The sequence below is a fragment of the Peromyscus maniculatus genome, chromosome 16, assembly GCF_049852395.1.
Source record: "Peromyscus maniculatus bairdii isolate BWxNUB_F1_BW_parent chromosome 16, HU_Pman_BW_mat_3.1, whole genome shotgun sequence".
In the NCBI taxonomy this organism is placed as follows: Eukaryota; Metazoa; Chordata; class Mammalia; order Rodentia; family Cricetidae; genus Peromyscus; species Peromyscus maniculatus.
Window position 1 is genome coordinate 51,274,544 of NC_134867.1, and position 18,976 is coordinate 51,293,519.

Genomic DNA, 18,976 nt, shown 5'->3' on the forward strand with positions numbered 1-18,976 from the left:
GAGTATATGACATGGGATCTGTGCTTTGTACATAATTAATAAATACTTTACCATTTTTCATTATAACTTTTTTATTTTCTGTAGTTTTTTATTTTATTTTTATACTATAGGAGGGCTGCCACCCAGCTCCGAAAAAATCATATGGAGACTTATTCTTCCTTAGGATGCCAGGCCTTAGCTTGGCTTGTTTCTAGGCAGGTCTTTTATCTTAAATTAGCCAGTGTATCTTTTGCTGCTGGCATTTTACATCTTTCCATTTTTGTATATCTTTTCTTTACTTCTTACTCTGATTCTGGCTGGGTGGCTGGGTGGGTGCTCCCAAGCATTATCCTCTCCTTCTCCTTTCCTCATTACTTCCTCTTCTCTTATTCTCCTTCTATTTATTTTCTATACCTGGCAGTGCCAACTACCTCTCTCCTGCCTAGCTATTGGCCATTCTGTCCTTTGTTAGACCAATCAGGTATTTTAGACAGTGTGGGAGCCTGTTCTCGGGTTCCTTGTGGCTTTACACAGCAGGTCTGAATAGAGGATGATCAGGACCATGGGCCTGAGTGCAAGTGTCTGAGATGGTGTGCACTTGTCTGTGCTGGGGGAGGAGGTCTTTTGCTCCACCCCTTGGCGTCTCTATGAAAACCCTGGGCCAGAGACAGTCAGGGCCCATTGGAATAGGTTCCAGGCCCTCTCGAGGCTATCCTTTATTTTCTATCTGTTTATCTCCGCAAGATTCTCAGCTATAAATCCTTCTATCTAATATTTCCTGCTGCTCGCACTCAAGAAAACTCTGAGAAACTGTGGGGTTGGTGGGTAAATGCCCCACAGAATGGTGCCTGAACAGGGACTAAAGAAAAAAAGGGGGGACTAAAAAAAAAGGGGGGGGGGACTAAAGACAAATGAACAGGGACTAAAGACAAAGTAATAGGGACTAAAGATAAAGGGAAATAATATTTTTATTACAGAGTTTTTGGTGAAAGTGCTGAGTCAGCCCTGCCAGTAGAAAAGCATGCTGGTGTTATGGAAACTATATATTTTTTATATATATTATTGAGAGGCAGGGTTTTTTTGTGATACCTCAGTAAAACCCCCCACTCTTTCCCCTACAGACAAAGAGAAGCTTGAACCAGGTTTCCTAAGTGTAGATAAGAACTTAGACCCCTTTTCCCCAGGTGGCTGTATCTGCTACAGAGACTTTGGAAAACACAGTCAGGATATTCGACCAAAAGACTAAAAAGGGAAGCGGGTTAACATAAATTATATGGTCTGTGCCTTTAAGAACTAGCCTCACAAAGAAAGGGGATTGCTCCTTCCAACCTCCCTGCTGTGAGTGAGAGATTTGGAAGAGCCTCCCTGGAGGCTTGTAAACTTAGAAAACACCTTACTTTTTTTCTTTTGTTTGTTTTTTTTTTTTTGTTTTTCAAGACAGGGTTTCTCTGTGTAGCTTTGTGCCTTTCCTGGAACTCACTTGGTAGCCCAGCCTGGCCTCAAACTCACAGAGATCCGCCTGCCTCTGCCTCCCGAGTGCTGGGATTAAAGGCGTGCGCCGCCGCCGCCGCCACCACCACCACCGCCCGGCTGAAAACACCTTACTAGGGTCTTGTTGTGCCTAGGTCGCATCCCCAAAGCTGCCACTGGAGAGTTTAGGTACAGAATGCAAAAGTAAGGTGTTTTCTGTACCTAAAGTCTCCAGTGGCAGCTTTGGGGATGCGACCTAGGCACAACAAGACCCTCACTCTATTGTCTCAAAAAGGGGGCCTTAGACAAATAGACCCAGGCCAGTTTTAAGTCCCCAGAAATGATGGCACCAGCCCCAGGAACTCAAAAGAACAGAGTCAGGATGTCTGATGGTAACCAATTAACCATGAGATGCCCCTCTCTGGAGATAACATGACCAGACCCCAGAGAGGAGTTGTAAAACTCCTGACAGGGCAAACAGATAAGCTAGAATAAGATAAAGGGCAGGCCCTGGAAAAACTGGACCAATCAAGGATGGACCCGTACTAAAACCCTCCCCTCTAAGAAATTTTATGGGTTTTGCCTATAAAAACTAACTTCCCCAAGAAAGAGTAACTCTTCCCTGCCTCACTTGAGATGGCTTGAGATGAGTTCCCTGTCATGACTTGTAACAGATAAACCTTGCTTTTGCATTCTGGTATGCTCGTCCTTGCCGGTCTCTCTGGGGGTTACGATCTGGGCACAATAGTTTTATCCTCCAGAGAAAAGGAAAGTGGACTGGAATGATGTCTGATGCTGCAGCGAAATTCTCTTCTGTCAAAATTTTCTATCTTCTATCCCTTTCTCAATTTCTATCTGTGAAAAATAAGTATAAGGTATAGGGTAGTAATATAGTGTAGGAAAAACTTAGAAGTGTAAGATTGTATAGGAAAAAATAAGTAAGGCAACTAGACAGAAAAACTCTTCAATTTTCTAACTTGGGGGGCTATGAAAGCAAAGTGGGGGAAAAATCTTTCTCTGGGCTTTACGGGTAGTAAAAAAGCTCTTCTTTGAGCTTATGGGGAAGAAAAAGTTTCCAATGGAAGCTTTTGTCCTGGGGACAGCTGAAATGCTAAGTCCGAGCTGCAGGAGAAAGTAACTTCTCCTTGAGGCAAAATTGGGGGTGTAAGAAGTCAAAGTTTAAAGTTGGGAAGTTTTGGGAAAAGTTGGTCTTTCTCTCTTGGGGAAAAAAAATCTTTCTCTTAAACTAAAAGCTTTTCTTGGAAAATTTTTGGGGGAAAATCTCTCTAAAAAGCCTTAATCTTTCTCAAAATCTCTTAAACTTAAAAACTAAAGCCTTTCAGAACCCTCTCTCTCAAGAAGGACAAAAATTAGAATCACCTGCAGATATTAGTATGGGAACCACCTGTGATTAGCTCTAAGGGAAAACAACAAACTTAAGACAGCAAAACCTCTCTAAGTTCTTTCAAGCTTTAAAAATCCTCCCTGCAATACAGGAGGCAGGGACACATTCCTAAAAACCTCTTCTAAACTGTCTTTTCAAGCTAGTAAAAGACAGTGGGTCAGAGTACCCTGAGGGAAACGCTTGGGAGAGTGTGGGTAAAGAGCTACAGAGAGCCCAAAAGGGCAGGAAACTTTGCCTAAGCAAAGGAGAAAAACCAAGCATTTCAAGTTACAGCCAAGCTGAGGCAACACGGGTTTTGAGTGAGCATTTCAGAATGAAAAGGTGCTCCTAATTGTTCTAATGCAAAGATCCTCTGAAGCAATGCAAACTGTTAGCATTGTATCCTCACTTTTGACCCAAAAACCCAGAGGCGACTGGCCAGCATCTCTGAGTTGGAGTGCATTTCAGGGATACGAGGGTCCCTGCAGTTGTAAACTTCCTGGAGCACAGAGCTGAGGCAGGAAGGTACAGGACCCAGGGGAAGATTGCTAATGAACAAACAAAGCTAAAGCCAGTGGGAACAGCACAGTTGTCTGCTTTCCAAGTCCCAGGTTGATAGGTCCACAACTGCAAAAAGAAATCTGAGAAAAGCTTTCCTATTAGAGAAAGGACCTTTCTGGGAAAACAGTAAAGCTGAACTGTGTCTGAAGCAGTCATGCTGCTGAGTCAGAATGCTGTCTGGGGAAGGAGCCCAGCCAGGGCAGAACAGAACTATCTAAGAGTAAAGCTTTCTTTTCTATGGGGAGAAAACATCTCTTTGAGAAAAGCTTTGTTTCAACTGACTCCCTGACATGAGTGTAGCCTGAGGAGTGATTGCCTCTGGCATAAGCTCTGTCCTTGAGCACCCAGACAAGCAAACACAACCCACTAGGGGACTGGGCCAGGTGAAGGCCTGATGAAGCAAAACACTTGTCCTAATGGGAGTTTAGAGATGGCAAAAACCTCCCTTGTTAGATTGTCAGTCTGTACGCAAACCACACAGACCCCGAAAACAAATGGACAAAAAACCCCTACCTTCAGAAGCAGGGAAAGCAGCCACTGTAGTGTCAGAAACTGTTTCTGGGGTAGATGGGATAAACTGAGACCAAACTGGATACTGTCTGGGGGAAAGACTCTGAAGAAACAGAGGGGACAGATTCCTCCCCAGAAAATGCATGACCTGACAAAGCTGCTGGAGTTTCAGGCAGATGGGGGGGGGGGAGAAAAAAAAGCCCCTACCTCCAAAGGCAGCTAGCAGAGGTACAGAGCCGCAGACAGATACCTGAAGCTCTGCATCTGAGGGGGAAGGAACAAGCAACATGAGAATAAGATCAGTGGGAGAAAGTCTCTCTGAAAGAGCTATGGAAAAGCTGTTGTACATGATCTTGTTTTTCACTGACTGGCTAAAACAAACACAAGCCCCGAGGAAAGTTTGCTATCAGAAATGCCAGCCTCAATGCCGGCTAACTAGTGGTTCTGATTGGGGCCAGTGTCAAATGAAGGAGACAAAACTGTTGAAGTCAGCTGAGGAGAGACAGAAACCTCCCAATGGCCCATAGCTGAAAATGTAAAATGCTTGTTCAAACCTCCCGGGCAAGAATTTGTAAGCAAGTCTGGATATAGTAGTAAGGCACTTCAACAATTTTGTACCCAATGGGAAATCGTATATAAAACAGGTATTCCTTATAATCCTCAGGGACAAGGTATTTTGGAAAAAGATCATAGCAGTCTTAAAATACAACTTCAAATAATAAAGGAAAGAAATTTACCCTCAATTGCCACATAATGCAATAAATCATGCTCTTTTTGTTCTGAACTTTTTGAATATGGGTGTCTATGAACAGTCTGCCGCAGACAGATTTTGGCACAGTGGCACCCAAGCGACTTTCGCTCAAGTGAAATGGAAAGATCCCTGCTTGGGATTATGGAAGGGTGTGGTGGTAATCTAATTGTATTGAAATATTATTTTGATTTGTACTGAAATATTAATTTGATTGTATGTTAATAAATAAAGTTGTCTGGGGTCAGAGCTATTAGAGCCATAGCAAGAGTGTGGCGGTGGTGGCACACGCCTTTAATCCCATAGATATCTGTGTGTTCAGGGTCAGAGCTATTAGAGCCATAGCAAGAGTGTGGCGGTGGCGGCACACGCCTTTAATCCCATAAGATCTCTGTGTGTTCAGGGATACAGCCAGCATTGGAGACATATGCCTTTAAGACCTAGGGGGCTGTACATTCAGACAGTGACGAGGCAGTCATGTGTTTGGGTTTACAACCAATGAGAAGGCAGAACAACATACTTTAAAAATACGAACCGACAGGAAGTAGGTCTCTTTTCGCGAAGCTGGGACAGCAGGAGGAAGGGTGAGATTTTAGCTCTGAGCTCTGACCTCTTGGCTTTCTCTTTTACATTGTTTCTGTGTTTCTTATTTAATAAGACGGTTGGTTACATCAACAGAAGGGTCCCGATACTGTTTTAATATGGGGTCGGGGACATGTTTGTGTTTTTTTTCACAGGAGGAGAATGAAGCTCGGTGGTTACCAGAGCGTTTGGTAAGGAGCGTGGAAGTAAGAAAAGTCAGCTCTAATGATGTTCCTATAAAGGAACCAGAATGAAAGTGGCTCGATTAGTGTTTCTGAGGTTTTATAACTGGTTAATGCAAACAGTGAGGAAACAGAGTTCAGAGCTGTGCCGCTTTTGGCTTTACTAGCTTCTTTAGAAAAATACTTTATATCACCTAATAGCTGTGCAGTATTTGGCCAAAAGCTTTATAGCAGCTAGATACGGTAATTTCACCCTCAGCATGAAGTGAAGTTTTTCAGTAGAATGAACCAAAAATACTGCTGTAATAGAAATGTTTGTCTGAATTGAAGCACTTAGGGGACCTACTATGAATTTGGGTGAAGGGACAGCCTCTAGTTAAAGACTGTCTACTGCTGACAGTGCATCTCTGCCGGTCCGGAACGGCTGAGAGAACTCGGCAACTTTGGGGTGTGGCTTTGTCCTGAGAATGTTACAATCCCCTAGCAACAAGTATCACTACTCTATAATGACAACACTCACTAAATCCCAGTGCTTTATAGCAAAGCTGACTATAAACTCTAAACTTTAGAAATGATGTCCGTACTTCCTGTCTAGTTAAGGGAATCTTTCTAATAGAGATAGTGATAATAATTAAGAGTAAGAAGTAGAAAAAGATGAAAATAAGATATGTGAGTTTGTAAAAATTCTGTCTTGTTAGATCTGTGTTAAGAAATCTTTAGGTGTTTGCTAAGTTAAATATATGCTAATGATAGCCCTATATAAGTTTATATAATACATCTATAGAGTTCCTTTAAGAATGTAAGCTTGCAAGAAGTATCTAAGGTAGTCTTAAGACATGTAGTAATAAGCTTGTAAGAAGTAAAGATACTAGTTGTGTATAAGAAGTAATAAGAAGTAGTTCTATAGTTTCCTTAAGGAGTATAAATAAGTAGATGTTAATACGTTATATGTGAGTTTGTAAAAATGTGTAAATGTTGAATATGAGTCTAAAGCACTATTTGTAATAGTCAGAATCTGGAAACAACCTAGATGGCCTTCAACTGAAGAATGGATGAAGAAAATGTGGTACATATACACAATGGAGTGCTACTCAGCAGAGAAAAACAATGAAAGCATGAAATTTGCAGGCAAATGGATGGAAATAGAAAAAAATCATCCTGAGTGAGGTAACCCAAACCCAGAAAAACAGTCATGGTATGTACTCACTCATAAGTGGATTCTAGATATAAAATAAAGAACAATCAGACCACAACCCATAGAATCATGGAGGCTATATATATAGCATGGAGGTCCCTAGGATGACTGTGGCTTATAATAAATTTCGGTTTTACTCAATTATTGAAAAAAAATAGCCAAATGAATGGAAACACATGAACTATGAACCAAAGGATGAGGGGCCCCCAGCTGGATCAGGCCCTCTGAATAGGTGTGACAGTTGATTGACTTGATCTGTTTGGGAGGCAACTAGGCAGTGTGACCAAGTCCTGTGTTCATTGCATGAGTTGGCTGTTTGAAACCTGAAGCTTATGTAGGGACACTTGGCTCAGGCTGAGAGAAGGGACTGGACCTGCCTGGACTGAGTCTACCAGGTTGATCGCAGTCCTCGGGGGAGGACTTGCCCTGGAGGAGGTGGGAATGGGGGGTGGACTGGGGATAAGGGGAGAGGATGGGAGAGGGGAGAATAGGGGAACCCATGGCTGATATGTAGAACTGAATGGTATTGTAAAATAAAATAAATAAAAATTTTTAAAAAAGTTCCTTTTAAATTATTATTTATTTTAGATTCAGGCTCACACCCACACAGGAGAGTGTATGTGTGCTCACACCCACACAGGAGAGTGAATGTGTGTATCCTCACTAGGACTTCCTACCTGTTTGTGCAGTCTTCTGAACAGAACAGTTCTAGGACATTGTGTCTTCTGCTGCTGTTAGGGAAAGTCTGGGAGACCAGGGGCCATAAGTGTGGAAACTTATGGAAACAACTGCCTGAGGAAGGGGAGAGAGATTGGGGCTTCGAGCAGGTCACAGACAGAGATCTCTGCTTTGGAATGAGTTAGGGGTGTGGTTTAACAAGGGAGAATCTGAGATCTAACGCCCAATGCTGTTGTGTGAAGGACCCTGTGGGAACTCGGGTGAGCACTGTGCTCACAGGTGACAGCTCCCCTTCCCAGGCCGAGTTGCAGCATTTCTCCAGGAGGCCTCCCCTGAACTCCCAGGCTCCATGTTAAATTTAACACATGTTCTATGATGCCTCCTTTCCCTGTGTGTTCAATAGATTTTCAGTCCCAGGAACAGATACTATATGATATATTTTATCTCTTAACATTTGATAAAGGTCATTAAAAGTACTTGTGAGATAAATGCCCCTGGTGACATTGTATGCATCTAAGGTGTTTTATCACCAAGACAGTCAAAGATGGCACAGAAATAAAGATCCAGAATCTGTTAGATATTGCATGAATGAATCCTAATTGGTCTTATAATGAAAACCTGAAAGCAGATACTATAAGGGTAAATGCTGAAAGATCAGAAAGACAAAGTAGCCACAGCCACTTCTCACCTTTCTAACTCTTCAGTCAAAAGGGGGAGATCCTGCCTCCAGGCATTCTCACACTGAATGCTCCTCTGACTGATTGCTTTTCAGACTGAATGCCTCTCCATGAATCCTCAGATTGAATGCCTCTGCAATCCTGTCTCCTTCTGCCTTATATTCCTTTCTTTGCCCGGCCATATCACTTCCTGTCTCAACCTCCCTAGTGCTGAGATTTAAGGCATGTCTGCTGCCCAAGTACTGGCAACAAATGTATGAAATGCACGAGATCCCAAGTGCTGGGATTAAAGGTGTGAGCCATCACCACATGGGTCTGTTTCTCTTTTAGACTGAATTAATTCCATGTAGCTCAGGATGGCTTGAACTCACAGAGATCCATCTGCCTCTGCCTCCTGAGTGCTGGGATTAAAGGTGTGTGCCACCACTGCTTGACCTCTATGACTAACCCTGTGACTGGCTCTGCCTTCTGATCTTCAAACCACCTTTGTTTGTTACAGCATACACAAAAAAATCACCACATTTCCCCTTTTTTGTCTAAAATAAAAAAGATTATAACTAATATAAGAAAAACTATATACAATAAGTACAATTACTATATATAATATATATAGTCAAGAATTACATCAAAAATGTCTAGTCCATTAACAATTGACAAATTCAGAGAAAATACTACATTATTTATCCTATTTTGGTCAGTCCAAAGTGTTGTACCTAATTCACTTTCTATTTAACTTGTATTACCAAAACTATCTTTTTATGTCTCTCGGCCCAATACACTTTACACTCTTAGTGTGTTTCTTTTCTGAATCTGTAACTGGAAAAACTATAACTATAACTATAACTATCTAGTCTTCAACTCCATCAGAGACCTGAGGAGGAAATAATATTTACTGAGTAAGCAAGAAGTGTAGGCAAGCAAGAAATGTGAGAAATGACAGACACAGCTGGCTGTCTGGACAGTCACCCAACTTTCCACTGCAATGTTGGGGTATCCATCTATGACCTACAGGCCTATCATATCTGACAGACTGTGAAGCAAGATATTCTGACAGGCTGTCCTACCTTGTCTTGGCAAAGTTCAGCAGTCCTTTCTTTTGTGTTCCGCTTCTCCATTTGGATAGCATACTGTCAGCAGTCAAGAAAAGAGCACTTTCTTGCCCAGTGGCTAACTTTTGCCACCAAGAAAGTAAACTCCACATGGAGTTTCTTCAATGCCTATCATATTTTCTGAAGTAGATTGGTGCTGATAGGAGCAGATATGTCTAGTTGTCATAGAAAAAGGACTTATTTTATTAAAACATCCTAAATGCCATATTCTATAGATCTATGAAGTATTTGAAGACAACCTGTCTATCTAAAATATATCTCTGTTTGATCCTGAAAACACCTAAAATGATTATATGTTCGATTATAATAGGTGACTAACTACTAACTTGCATTTCTTTATATCCTAATTAGTTCATAATAATAACTTTCAAGTACTAGAAATTTACATTACATTGTTAAATGAGTTGTATAGGTACAACTCCTTGAACAAGAGTAGAAATGTATGCACAGTATCTTCTAAGAAAAATAATCTCAACTTGTTATCAATATACATCATTTTTGATTATACAATACAAAAATACAATCCAATGTAAAAAAATTTAAATTGTAAATTTTAATTGTAAAAAACTAGTAATTGTTATTTAAAAGTATACTTAATGATCTACCTTTTTATCTTATCAAATCTATATCCTCCCTTTTTTCTTTTCAGAGTAGATTCCATAATCTACCCTTCATTCTATCATTTCTATATCTTGTTTTTTCAGAGTAGATTCAATAATGTACCTTTTTGTCCTATCATATCTGTATCCCCTTTTTTCTTTTCAAAACAAGAACCCTAAATCTAATCTTCCTTGTTTAGCTTTATACATGAACATTTTCAATAACAGCTTGTAACAAACCACCCTAAACAATGACCATTATCCATAACCCATTGAAAGACCAAAAACAACACGCCCCACCTCTTGGGAATATGGGCATTGTGTCTTAAAATTATTTCCTGCTGTCTGGGAGTTAGGACATCTTTAGGGATTCCTGGAAAAAAACTGAGTTAATTGTCAAGTCCTGGGAGAGGTAGCTATATCATTTGTTGTCCAGTTTCTGCATAATAGGAACGTGCAGGGCTTCTCTCAAGTTGTGGCTAGAGTAGTCTATGAGGCTGAATCATCTCAGCTAGCCTCCTCAAGTTGTTCTGAGCATTTTGTAGTCCAAAGCCGATCTTTGGGTGGTGTTTGTCAGCTTAATGGCATTATCATAGTCTATGTGAAATCATTGTAAGCACCATCATCCTTTTGTAGAATTCAAAGGTCACAGTTAGGTTATGGTTCACTGCAGAAAACTGATAGAGACTCAAACCTGAAATTATGTACAGGAAGCTAGATGAAGCCTTTTTCTAGAATTAGTTAGTGCTCTGTATGACCATTAATATCATGACAAAAAGTATATATATATATATATATATATATATATATATATATATATCTTATAAATTTTTCTATGAAATTCATACCTTAAGGAAAATATTACATAGTTAAAATAAAAGCAAAAGATCATGAGATTAGTATCAATAGAATAGTACCTTAAGTTTGGTTTTTCTTCTGTCCCATATCAGGTGGTTCTTCTGATATGAAACAGAGATTTTGCATTTTCATTTAACAAGAATGCTTGGGTTTAGAGAAGCAGAGAGACACACTCTAACTCCAAACCCAGTTTTAATTTTTAGTCAAACTGGGACTACAAGAAGACCATTTGTATTATGTGTCTGTAAATAAAAGCAGAAACAAACATTTAGGAAGATTTATGAAATGTTATATTGTTGGAGAAGTCATATACTAATAGGCCAATTTATTCCTTTTCTTGAGACATTTTTCTCTGGATGATTTGTCCTTTTTCTTTAGATGTCTCATTTGTCCAGTGGTCTTCAGATTCCTTAGCTGGATGCCTTTCTTCTCCTGAAAAACAAAAAGAAAGCTCTTCCCCAACCCTAACTTTGAGGAGGTCCCCTTTTGGCAAATCATATCTGATCAAATGAAAATCATTTGTTAGTCATATAAGTTAGTTTAAATTGAATGGTCATGCTGGTTGATGAACTATCACCTCTTCTAATTAAAAGCTCTCTCTTGTTCAAATCAAACCTTTATCAATTTTGATGGTATCCATAGCTTTTCTTCTCCCATGGAAATGAAAGCAAAACCTCTTTCCCAACAAAACACATATCCTGCTTTCCATTCTGAGGTCAGCACATCTTTAAAGTATACAGACTGATTTAATTCCGTAGTTTTTTTTTCTGTTATCCAATGTCTCTCTACCACTGTTGTTCCTTTCTCATTAGCACTTAGAAATTTCAAAATTAATAAAACATTATGTAATCTGTTTCTGGGAGTCTTTATTATCTCTTTCTGTTTATTTAGCATATCCTTTAGAGTTTAATTTGATCTTTCTATGACTGTTTTCTCTGTAGGATTTTTTGATATACCTGTAATATGTTTTATATTGTAATAAGCAAAACTGTTTCATTTTACTAGAGACATATGCTGGAGCATTATCAGTTTTAATTTGTCCAGGTATTCCCATGATGGCCATAACTTCTAGCAAATGTGTGGTTACAAAATCAGCCTTTTCAGGACTCAAATCAGTTGCACATTGAAATCCTGAATAGTTATCAATAGTGTGGTGTACATATTTTAGTGCAGTGGGAATTCACCCTGCCTGTGACCTTGGGCTGTCTGGCCTGATAGAGGAGGTACTTCTTATCTGCCTACATGACTGGAAAGGAGGGAGGAGAAAGAGGGTCATGGTCTCTTGAGTGGTAAAGACCAAATCAGTTAACATGAAGGTATGATTGATCCACACCTTTCCAAGGACTCTCCAACTGAATTTACCTTATCATGTATCAGTGAGTCTGTTTTTCCCCCATAGAACCCCTTAATAAATTTATTAAGGCTCTTGTTATATTTTAATTTTCCAAATTTTACAAAATGGAACATATCTACTTGCCAGATTTCATTTCTTTGAGTACACTTTGGGTTAGTTCCTGCAGTGGAGTTTGGATGTGTAAAGAACAAGTAAGACATTTCCTTATAATTCCTTGGCTTGTTGCCAAATGATGGAAAAATCCTTTTGTAAACCCTTGCTATTGAAATGGTGTTTTTATGAAACTCTGAGGCCTCCAGCACACTTCCTATCAATAGTTGATCTATTTCATCATTACCTTGTGCTAGAGGGCCTGGCAGACTCATATGGGACCAGATGTGTGTTGTATATAAGGGATGATTCCTATTCCTGATTATTTCTTGTAACTGAATAAATAATAAAGTTAATTATGACTCATCAGGAATAAATTCAGCAGTTTCAATGTATAAAACAGCTCTTTCTGCATACTTAGAGTCAGTAACTATATTAAGAGGTTCTGTAAAAATCCATTAAAACCATCAGAATAGCATGTAATTATGACTTTTGGACAGATTCATAAGGGTTTTGAGCCACTTTACTTAAATTTCCTGATTTATAACATGTCTTTCCTGATTTATTTGCAGCAGTATAAAAAGTAGGGGTCCAAAAATTGGTGTTTCCTGTTTAATATGAGAAAGAATATAGTTAGTTCACTTTATAAATTGAATTCATTTGCTTTTGGGATATTTGTTGTTAGTCTCTCCCAAAAAAATTACTGCAAGCTCTTTGCCAAGGTTCACTTTCTGCCCATAATTTGTCAATTTCATCGTTAGTCAAATGTACTACAATTTCTGCTGGGTCTATTCCTGCAATTGACAAAGTCTTAATTTTTCTTTCAAAATCAAATCAGAAATCTTTTTCACATATCTCTTTAATTTCTTATTCTATTGATATGGTAGAAATATTCATTCAAATATATTATCTTCCCTCTGCATTAAAATTCCTGGAGGGGAATGCATAGAGGATAATACAACAGAATGCAGTTAAGCTCTGAATCCATAGGATCCACATGTATGTGTTGTAATTTCTTTTCCACCAAAGATAATCCTCTCTCAGTTTCAGCTGATAATTCTCTTGGACTATTTAAGTCCTTGTCACCATTTATGGTCTGAAACAAATTACTCAGTTCATTATTTTCTCTCCCAATAGTGGGCCATAGATTTGAAATCTCTCTTATCAATATTTGAATGTTATTGAGAGTCTGTAATTAATCTCTCCTAATTTGCACCTTTTAGAGACTAATTTTAGTAGACCTATTTTATATCCTAATTAATTAATAGAATCTCCTCTTTGTATTTTTTCAGGAGCAATTTGTAATCCCCAACAAGGCAAAATTTTCTTTATTTTTTCAAACATTACTTCTAAAATATCTACATTTGAATCAGCCAGTAAGATGTTGTCCATGTAATGGTAAACTATAGATTGAGGAAATTGCATATGTATCATTTCCAATGGCTGTCATACAACATATTGGCACAGGGTGGAGCTACTTAACATTCTCTGTGTGAGAACCTTCCATTGCTATCTCTTAACAGGTTGAAAATTATTATAGATAGGTACTGTGAAGGCAAATTTTTCTTTCTCTTTTTCTTACAAAGGTATAGTGAAGAAACAGTCTTTTAAATTGATGGTTAAATTGATAACTATAAGAGGCAATCCTTTAGGTAACAGAGAAGGCAAAGAAATTCCAGATTGTAGATAACCCATTGGCTGAATCACCTTGTTAACAGCTCTTAGATCTGTTACCATTCTCCGTTTTCCAGATTTCTTTTTAATAACAAATACAGGAGAATTCCAAGGGCTGATTGATTCTTCAAAATGCTGAGCATTTTACTTCAGTTTCTCTGATGTTAAAGGCCATTGCTGAACCCATAAGGCTTGTCTGTTAACTATTTTAAAGGTAGGGCTGTTGGTGCCTTTGAAAGATCAGCAACTGTTGTACCCTATTCTTGTACAAACTGAATGGTTGGTGGCTGTTCTTTATAATACCTTTTAATATGTTTCCCAGAAACATATGTTAGTTTATGGTTTGTTTCTGTGATTGGAGGAATGTTAATCTGGGTATTCCACTGCTGTAACAAATCACATCCGCATAAATGTATGGCTATATTAGCCACATATGGCTTTAATTTTCCACTCCATCCTTCTGGCCCTGTACATTTGACCCATATCATGCTCTGTTTTATCTGTGATAATGTCCCGATCCCTAAAAACTGAACAATATGGATGCCAAGATTCTCATGCAATTATTATTACATCCACACCTATGTCTATAAGACCCTCAAAGACAACCTCATTTATTTGTATTTTTAATTGGGTCTTTTTCATTTATAGAAGTTTGCTAAAATATTCTCTTTATGGTTTCTCCCATTTTTTTTTTGTTCTTCCTTCTATAGGTGGTTTATCATGCAGAACAGTATGGTTTTTTACAATAGGCATTAGATTCTTTAATTGCTCTGGGAAGGAGTTTCCTCCATGATGACAGGAAATGACTGAACCAAACTTGATATGGGGAGCCTATGAGAGGCCTCTCAGGGAATTTCCTGATGGCAAAGGCAAAGGATTATTTTGTTTGTCCCTTGTTGATCTAATTTGTTAGTCCAATGTCATCTTTGCCACACTTTCTGCATAATCCAGAAGGAAGGGGCATTCTTTTGGGATTATTGCTTGAACAAACATTGTTTCTAGGAATACCCTGTTTACAGTCCCTTTTTTGGTGACCTTGTTTACAGCAGTTGAAACATTTGACATTTTGATTTTTCTTCAAACCTCTGGAAATCAACTCTCCTATCCAAGCATTATCATAATTATGAGATTCAATATTGATTGTATCTTGGATCCATTCCCCCAAGGATGCTGATCTTGCCTTTAAGGGCCTAATTATCTTTTTTACATTGTTCATTAGCATTTTCAAAAGTCAGAGATTCAATTATTATTTGTCTAGCTTCTGAATTTGATATCATTCTATTTTCTGCTGAAGTCAATCTTTCTAAGTAATCAGTGAAGGTTTCTTTTGGGCCCTGTATAACTTTTGTAAATGACTCTAATTTCTTTCCTACTTCTTCAGTTCTGTCCCAAGCACTCAAGGCTACTGCAGAATGAAGCTAGGGTATGGACACCATATAAAGATTGCCTTTCTATATCGAGGACTATGTGAGATCCAGCCCCTCAATAGCGAACTTCCAAGGTCTGGGAAGAATCTACAAGCAGCTGATAATCTAATCTTTGACAATATTAAATGAATCTAAGTACACAAAATTCTTAGTCCATACACGTTATTCTTCTGAGTCAGTTCTCTCTTTATACAGCTTCTTCTCTGCCCTCATGCTTGGCTCCTCTCTGTCCCCTCTTTCCTTCATCCTCTATCTTTTCTTCCTCTTCTCCTCTCCTGGTCTGATTCAAATCCACCTACAGTCTACAAAACTTTTCCTTACTCATTACTCCTCAACCCAAGCCAGTCTGCCTTCCCATCTACAGAAACTCTGCCTTGTTCCTACCTCTCCTACCATGTGACTCTACCCAGACCCAGACCAGGAATTTTGCCCCAGCCTTCCCCATACCTGGTTATGAAAAAAAAAAAAAAAAACTTTTGTTCTAAGAAGTTGCTCTAGGGCTGTAAGAGGAGGGGGAGATCTGAGATTGATTTGCACAAAAAGCAAAGCTATGCACCTAGGAGCCAGGTGTTTGACCTAGGATCCAGGCTGTCTCCAAAAGGATGTTTTACTTTAGTTAAGGGGCTTCAGCTGCCTAGCAGGTAGTCTGGCCAGCTATTCTGTTCATCGCTTGTCCTTGGATCCTTTTGTCTGGATCTGGCCCTATCTTTGGATGTAGCAAAAGGAGGTATTTGGAAAAGGCAGATACCCAATTCAAACGCTAAAAAGGGAGCAGGAAGCCTGAAGGCAGAAAGCCTTGTCTACATGACTTTATCCAAGTACTTTGAGTGTATATGTCCATATACACTATTCTTGAAGAAATTATGAGCACAAGAAATTCATAGCAAGAAGCAGCTGAATATTAAAAGCCAAATAACACCAACAAATATTCCCTGGTGCATGGCTTCCCTCTAGAAAGATTCCTTAACTTTTCTAGGCATAGCTTTATTATATTCAGCTGAATCTCTAAAATATATCCTTGTGGCTTGCAGCATTTCTACATTATTGTAATCTCCCTCTCCAAGAAGCTGGTTTGAGGAGATTTCAATACCTCTAGCCCTAGTCCGTTGTTCAATGGTCTTAGCCTCATCCTTTCACCAGGTCTTCCACTGTAACTGAGGACCAGGTTCCAAGACAGCTGTGACCAAATCTCTCCAGTTCTAAGAGATAATTCTATTACAAGTTGACCACAAGCTTAACATCAACTTCACAAAAGGTGAATGAATGCCATGTGAGACTATTGCCTCCTTGAATCTCCTCAAATCTAGCATTTGCATGGGAGTCCATTCAGCTCTTATACAGTCTTGGAGATATCTATCATTTGGTAGTTCCTGTAAGGTTACTATATAAATTAAGGTTGATTGTTTGAAAACTTTAGGCTTTTCCTCTCCAACCTTATAATGCAATGCTGAAATTAGTTCTCCTTTAAATTCTTCTGGGTCTGAGTATCTTTATGACTTGTTTTAACAAGTTTTTCTGAAGCTTTTATCTTGGCACTCATATTAACCAACTCTTTTAATAAAACAAATGATCAAAAATATTTGTAATTGACATTACATAAATCCCATCTATGTTAATTATCCTCTCATTTTATGGTTCTATTTTCAAACTGTCTAGTGTATTATCAAACAGAGACCAAATTTCCTTCATTATAAGAGTGTTTCCCATGTTTTAATTTGGAAAAAAAAAACTCTGTCTTTTTTTTTTTTAACTAACTCCCTCCTTTAAGAAATCTCAGTTGACTCATCAAAGCTGCTGACAATGATGATTCAGATGTTGGTGAAGTAAGGCAAGCTACCTAGTGTGGCAGCAGCCTGAGGAGGGGGTTCAGTGAAAGCCCAAAACACACAGGGAGAGAAGAAGCCAGAGCCAGCAGTCAGCAAGGGGGAATGTGTGAAAGCAGCTAACTCTTGCTAACTCTGGCTGACTCCTTAGCCGGCAGGGTAGTGACTCCAGCCAGCCATGTGTATTTCCAGTCTGTTCCTGTGTCGGTGGCTGCAAAGCCACACAAAGTAATCAGCTCATTCCAAGGAGTGGTGTGTCTGAACACAGACTTATTCTCAGTGTGACCTTCGCTTTGCATGCTGGCTCTGCTATTTTACTGAGCAACAACCTTTACAGAATTCTCTACAGCAAATGATACCAATCCCCCAAACTTCAGTCTGTTCCAACGCCTCTGTCTTCTCATTTCTCTCCAGAACCAGAGCATTGCCCAGAACAATAGCTACTTAGCAGGGTGGTTTAAAACCCTGACCAGCCCTGGCAACAAAAAAGACAACAGAATCCCTTCAGCCCCTGACATCATGCTATCATCCACTGAGGAGCATATGTGAGATAGACTCCTGGACCGGAGATACCACTTTGCCACAGGTAATTTTCCAGGACCTGTCAGTGTTCTTATTTGCCTTGAAAGCCAACCTTGCAGCACGTCTTCATAGCCCCAACCTTAATATCCTGACTTTTCCAGCTGAAGATCTACTACATTGTTAGTTCAACTCTTTGGGTGGTGAGATGCTGGGCTGTGAAGGACTAATGCCTGGAGGACTTCCAGAGAGAGGCGGTGGTAAGCTATTGAAGGAGGAAGAAAGGATGGAGATTTTATGATCTGGACCACCATCCTTAATCAGCAGAATGGCAATCCATGCCAGCTCCCTTCTATAATTCTCTCTCTCTCTCTCTCTCTCTCTCTCTCTCTCTCTCTCTCTCTCTCTCTCTCTTTCTTCCCCCCTCCTCTCTCTTTCTCTCAAAAAACCCAGGAAACATACACCAATTTTTTTTTTTTTTTTTTTTTTTTTGGTTTTTCGAGACAGGGTTTCTCTGCATAGCTTTGCGCCTTTCCTGGAGCTCACTTGGTAGCCCAGGCTGGCCTCGAACTCACAGAGATCCGCCCGGCTCTGCCTCCCGAGTGCTGGGATTAAAGGCGTGCGCCACCACCGCCCGGCTAACATACACCAATTTTATTAGAACAATAGCAACAGAAAGTTTCTAATTTCTCAGAAGGTAAATAACATGCAGCCAGGGCTATCTGGGAACAAGAGCAAACTCTCTCATCACGTTCTTGTTCTTATGGCTCCCTGCCACACTGAAGGTCATCAAGGATGACAGTCACCAGAGCCACTGAGAAACAACTCTTTTCACCGGGGGCAGCTTCGTGGTCAAGGCCTCAGATAGAGGGCTGAGAGGATGCAATTTGTCTTTGGGAGCTTTTACTGAGGAAAGAATCAAGATAAAGAACAGAATCTTCCTTCTCCAACTTAAAACAACAAAAGACAAAAACAACAACAACCAAAATTATTAATTAACCTAGTCATGTTTCTTCCATAGTCTGCCTGGATGCTCTTATGAAGAACCCTTTTTCATCCCCACCCTCCTGGGTGACGGAAAAAAGGGATAGCCGGGGGCCAGGACACTAGCAGATGGTCCGGGTGGCACTCTGGGATCCTTCGTTCCCTTTCTGCTGGAGCAGTCTGAATCTTTTCTGGTGGCTGCAGCAACTTGATGGGGGAGGGAGGAGCCACCCACCTCTTCTTGAAGCTGTTTGTTTTTTTGTTTTTTGTTTTTTTTGGGGGGGTGTTGTTGTTGTTGCATTCATAGAACAGATCTGCTTTGAGCAACTCTCTCCTTCTCCTAAATGGTGCATCAGAGACCATGGGATCTCCACAGATTACACAGCAGCTGTGGCAAGATCCATAGTTACACACATCACGCATTCGTACCAGGGTGCAGGGCTTACAAACCACACATCTGCCATCACCTTTTTCAGTTTCCCGGCAGCTGGCACAGACGCTCCGGGCAGCTTTTCCCACGAAGTTTTGTACATATGAAGAAACCGAGTCACTTGCAAGGACCCCAAACACAGG